At 40.6% G+C, this 5,785-nt stretch overlaps 1 pseudogene across 1 annotated transcript; it reads right to left on the bottom strand.

Annotated features, from left to right (window-relative positions):
* Positions 1-3,539: 3,539 nt before the first annotated feature.
* On the bottom strand, positions 3,540-4,283 carry LOC311601797 (N-acylneuraminate-9-phosphatase-like; annotated as a pseudogene). Its single transcript has one exon. The product of its transcript is annotated as an N-acylneuraminate-9-phosphatase-like (transcript).
* Positions 4,284-5,785: the final 1,502 nt, after the last annotated feature.

The raw sequence follows: 5,785 nt of genomic DNA on the forward strand, positions 1-5,785 counted from the left end.
TTTCTTTCATTTAAAAAATTTTTTATTACCAAACCCAACGATTATTGTGAACAGAGAGGATCAGTTGGCTGAGGCCCAACTTCAATTAGCAAACTGATGCAGGGCCCTGGAGTGGTGTGGCCAGGCCTGGTCACACTACTATTGAGAAACCAGCTCATTAGGATCTAGGGTCTACTGGGGCCTCTGCTGGAGGAATGCGTGGGATGTGTGAAGAAGGGCAGTGCCCTGCCGTATTTGAGAGTCCTTAGGGCGGCAGGGAGCTGAGCTGCGGCTGCATCTCAGGGTGGGGGTCCTGGAGGGCCAGGCGACTCTGCTTCAGGGCGATGGCCTCGGCTGAGTACTTGCACTTTTTGGAGCCACACAGGCAGGGGAAATGCTTGCTTTTGATATCCCAGAATCGGTCGCCGTAGTCAAACCCCAGCTCTTCCCCAGTCTGGATGTCCTTGGAACTGAAGAATGCGATTCGGGGAAAGCGTAGGTCTTGGTGCACTGTGAAGACGCGGACAGGGATGACGTTGGGGTCACAAAGGTGGTTGATGAAGCGGCTGATATTGCCGTAGTAACGGGCATCAACGCAGTAAACCTCTCCGTCCTTGTTGTCTAAATCGAAGAGGTAAGAATCATCTTTTCTCAGATCAGCCTCAGCATCAGAGATCAGCTCCCCAACATACTCGCAGATATATGTGCCCTGGGGAATGGTCTGCAAGGTACGGATGCCCCAGCCCATCTTGGAGGTACGGTAGAGCTGTAGACGCACCTTCATGCCATTCTGCACCACGCGGTTCTTGCAGCTTCTCCAGCAGGAGCATGCCTGGTTACACTCAAAGATCAGGGGAGGTTCGATCTTGTTAAACTCCGGGAGCAGGCGCCCGTCCTTGTCATACCAGCAGCGAAGGCTGAGCTGGCCACATAGACAGTTGGAACTGGAGCAGTCGTCCACACACCCGCAGTGTTGTAGATGGGTGATGTTCCGGTCGATATTCATGGAGGACGTTTCACAGTTTTCAGAGATGTACTTGTAGTCCTCGGGACATGGCTCCCCATCCACATCATTGATGCAAGAGATGGGCACATTCTCGTAGCCTCGAGTTACATCCCGGCAGATGATGTTCTTGGTGAGGACAGCCTGGTTCTCCACGCTGACCTTCAGTTTGCAATTGAGCTGCAGGGCGAAACACAGGTCAGAGCGCTCTGGATTTAGATCCCACGCCGTGTCCCCTTCTTTGTTCCGAAGCTCAGGATTGGCACCTCGGGAGAGAAACGATAGAATACGGTCATGGTTGCTCTTTCTGGCAGTTATGTGCTGCGGGGTGTCCCCGTGGTAGTTCACAGTGTGGAGGTACCACTGAGCGTTGAGCGGGACCTCAACAATGGCGGCACTACCAGTGAAGGAGGCCCAGAGAAGGCAGATGCTTTCCTTTGTCGGTGATTGTGACGTCAGCACCCCGTCAGCAGCATACCAATCACATCAATTGGCTGCCCAGATGACGACCCTCACTGTTCTGAGCGTTGACGTCCACCTGCCCTGCGCTCAGCAGCAGGTTGACAATCTCCAAGTTCCCAATTTTGGCAGCATGATAGAGACAGGTGGAGCCATCCTCTTCCTTGCTGTATCATTAAAAAAAATTTTATCTTTAAATTGTTCTTCCTTCATTCCCTCCTTCTTCCTCTTTCTCCTCCTCCTCTTCCTCCTTGGCCTCCTCTTCCTCCTCTTCCTCTTCTTCCTCCCCTACAGGGCTTTTGCATATATGCTATGGTTTCTTGTTTTGAGTCTGTCTGGGATTTCTGTGTCAAATGAATGGCTTTCTTTGTCTATATCTGTTTCATGTGCTTTCTCCCTTCTGTTTGTTGGTTTTGTCATATTCCAATGTGTTAGTTTTTGTTTTATCTCGTTTTGTTTTATTATTATTCCTTAGTAACCTGTTGTTTTCTAATGAAAAACAGAAATGAGGTGGATCTGGTTAGGAGGGGGTGGGGAAGAACTAGTGGATGGCGAGGAAACTGCAGTCAGGACATATTTGAAAAAAATATATTTATTTTCAATAAAAGGAAAAAAATTCCTCTACTTTGCTTTAAGTTCTTCATCCATCAACATTTGGTGTGATAAAGAGATAATTCAATATTTATTGCCAGATTGTCAATAAAATCACTTTCATAGGCAAGTCTAAAGGATACCGTAATATTGTAAAAGAGCACCATTGGAATAAATTATAATTACATTTCTTTTGTGCTGAAATGAAAGGTCATTTCCTCAGGTCTTTACTCATACCAGACTATCAAACATGTATTCTAATAAGCTACATTCAACATTTTAATCACACTATCTTCATTGGTTTCTTTCTATACTCCATTTCTTTTACTGATCTGCATTTCTGTTTATCCGGTATCCTCTAATAATACCATGACTTGCTCAGCAAAACACTGCCACTTCTGGCAACTGACCAAGCTTACACAATATACTTTCACATAAAGCTTCCTCATAGCAGACTACTATATGAACTATTTTTGTAGGGATTTTATAATGCCACTTTGTAATTAAATGAGAGAAAATTAGGATCCAATTTCAAACTAACTTAACAAAGTCATTATCTATCATTCTGACCCAAAAAGCACTAGGTTGTATCTTGTTTGTATAATATGTAGCAAGTGGGAGAGGCATGTCACTTATCCCAAATTTTAATATTATATTCATATTTGTTTTATACATATTTTTATATTCATATCTGAACATACTATAATTATGTTTAATAAAATGTAGGGATATATATAGAAAGCTCAAATCATGTATGGAGATTTATCCCTTAAACTAAGATAGCATCTACAGGATTCTATAAGAATTCTATTGTAATTTAATTTAAAGCATTTGAAATGAATTCATCATTATATGTCTTTTAAAGAAATGCATATGTAAAGGTTTAAAAATCTGTAGTGATGAATTTGGAATTTGTTTTTTTTTTTTGGCCTTGTTTTGTGTTGGTTTTTTTTTTTTTTTGAAAAGGAGCACTATGGTTTCATTTTTAATAGTTTCCTTCCAAACTATAACAATCTGTCATGTTCACACCACAAGATATCAGCCCTCAACAATCATGCAGAAAAATTAGATAATAGATAAGAACATACACAATGAAAGTAGGCATAATAGTTATAACAAAACTCATCTAAAATATGTAAAATTTCACAATGAAATTTCTTGATTTGTATGATTTAGTACTTATATTGACCAGACTCGATTACCTGAATCTCTATTTTATAATATCTTTTTTTCTAAAGTATCAATTTCTACTCTATAAACCAGTATATAAGATGTCCTGCCTTTCTTCAAGTTTTCTGGACTACACAATTAAAACCTGGATTTCAGATATGAACAACCAGCCTACAGTTAATAACAGCAGCAGGGTCGGGAGGGTCTTCACAGCGTGGTTGTGAATCTCTTACCCACATTATTCTTAGAGCTGAACCAAATATACATAATGCCTTAGCTTTCCTTAGTTCTACCCTGGAAAATGGCTCTGAACGTGGCCACTGTGCCTTCTTCGTGTTTACACAGATTTGCTGACTTTGCAGTCTATGCTTTGCAAGACAGCAGGTAATTCCAGCACAGAGGAAACCATATAGAGAGGCATGGGGGATGATGTCAGTGGCACCCTTCCACTCTTGTTTATCCAGACTGAGGCTTTCAGTTCTGCATTGAGGCCTCCATATATAACAGTTTCTAGTATGTCACCAACCATGATACAGTCCCCAGGCTGCACTCTCTGGAGATCACAGCAGTGAGAAACTATGAAAGATGCTGGTTTCTCCTTTCTGCTCTCCTCCTACAACAATAGCATCAAAGTAAGACCAGCAGGCACAAGCCTCAATATTTTCCCTCCATGTGTGTCTGTCACCATTTGTTAACAAGAGCAGGCAGACCTCTGCAAAATACAGTGAGCATGGCTTTGACATTTTCTGCTAGGGTCATATGCTCTAAATGTGTGTATTTCCACGGGAATTAACACTCTTCAGCCAATTTCCTATTGCCAGCCCCACCTTTGGTTTCCTGGATTGCTTCTTTTTAGTGTGAAGTCCTTAAGTCTGTGATGCACGTACTATAAGAACTACTATACACCTGCTGAGTTCAAGTTGAACTTTATCACATATGCTGTCAGCCTCTTCTTTGTCGTGGTACTTTGACTGTAGGAGTCTTATTACCAGCCTCTGAAGAACTACCTTCTTCATCAGACTGTCCTACACTGGAACCAGATGACAGCACAACAACAAAACCTCCTTAAATTCCTCCAAGTCAACCCTTGCCAAGTGCTCATTTCTAAGAAGAATCTGAAGCAGGGCCAGCAGTTGCTCCTCCATGCTAAGTTTAGTGCATAGCTGGGTCAACTCTTCCTGGTTCAGAAACCTGGCCCCTGTGGTATCACATCTGCTGTAGACATCCCTAATCTGTGAGACATAGTCTTTTTCTTCTTCCTTGTCCAACCCATAGCAGGCTGGGGAGTGAGAAGGTCTGCTTTATGAACCATGAGTTGGCATTCGGGATCAAGGAGTCTGATAAAAGGTGATCCCTGAAAGGTCCCTTGTGCATGTGTTCCTCCACCGATCTTTTTGTCTGGTGGCCATGCTCCTCTGGACTTCCAAGGCACAATTTGGAATATTACAATTATGTATATTCAAGTGTGCTTATGTTTTACAATTATTTCTAATGAAAATACTGTAAAGTATTTTAATCAATCTCTTCTGAATATGCATATAAAAATGAACCACTTTCCAATACCAGAAAACCATTATAATATGAAAAGAAACTCAAAGCACACGTTCCTTTGTAAGTTTCATAAAATAATATACTGCCATTATTTGTATAGCATCTACTAAGCATATATTATCAGTATTAGTGACAAGCATTTTAAAAATCTGTGAATATAAACATTAAATATTATAGAGTACTTATTTTTTCATAGCCGATATAACTGGAACTTTCATCAATGCTAGGCAATTAATCCAGAAATCCTATTGGTTATTGTGTGTTCCCATTAACACATTCTCAAAGATAGAAAAATCTTCTTGATTGGCTAAAGGACTGGTCAATTATGAGTCATTGCTGTCAGAAGTAAGAAATACCAAATTAGTGCTGGTAATTCTTACCTACCATGAACTTTCTTCTAGCAACTAGAGTGTGATCCCAGTAGAGTGAAGCAGACATGATTATTTCAAACCATAACAATATCAAAACCAATAGGAGTACTGATTCTGGCTTTAGAACAGCTTGCCCTTCTGATCATGTGGTTGTTTCATTTAATTTGTAAGAAAGATAAATGTATTTCTATTTTATATGTATAGGTGTTTTGCCTGAGTGTATGTATATGATCCACAGGCACATCTGCAAAGACCAGAAGAGAGTACTGGATCCTCCTGGAGCTGGAGTTAAAGACAGTTGTGAATTACCATGTGGATGTTGGGAATCTAACTCAGGTCTTCTTCAATGGAAGAGTTGCCAGTAGTTTTAGCTGCCGAGCCATTTCTCCAGCCCCTGTTTCTACTGAGATGGACAATCTAGCAAGTGGTATGGTCCTGCTGAGGAACATACTCACTTTTGTTTTAGAACAAGTTCTAAAGAGTATTTAAATATATACATTATCAGAATATTAAAAACTAAATGTATTATTTTAAGACATTTACTTACTTGTAAATGTTTTACAACATTGACAACTTATTTGGCAGCTTATAACACAAATTCATCTGTAATGCAGTTCTTAAATATACAAATTCAGAACTCAAATGACTTTCTTGTTAGAAA

Source organism: Acomys minous (genome assembly GCF_964271855.1).
Source record: "Acomys minous genome assembly, chromosome: 7".
Classification (NCBI taxonomy): Eukaryota; Metazoa; Chordata; class Mammalia; order Rodentia; family Muridae; genus Acomys; species Acomys minous.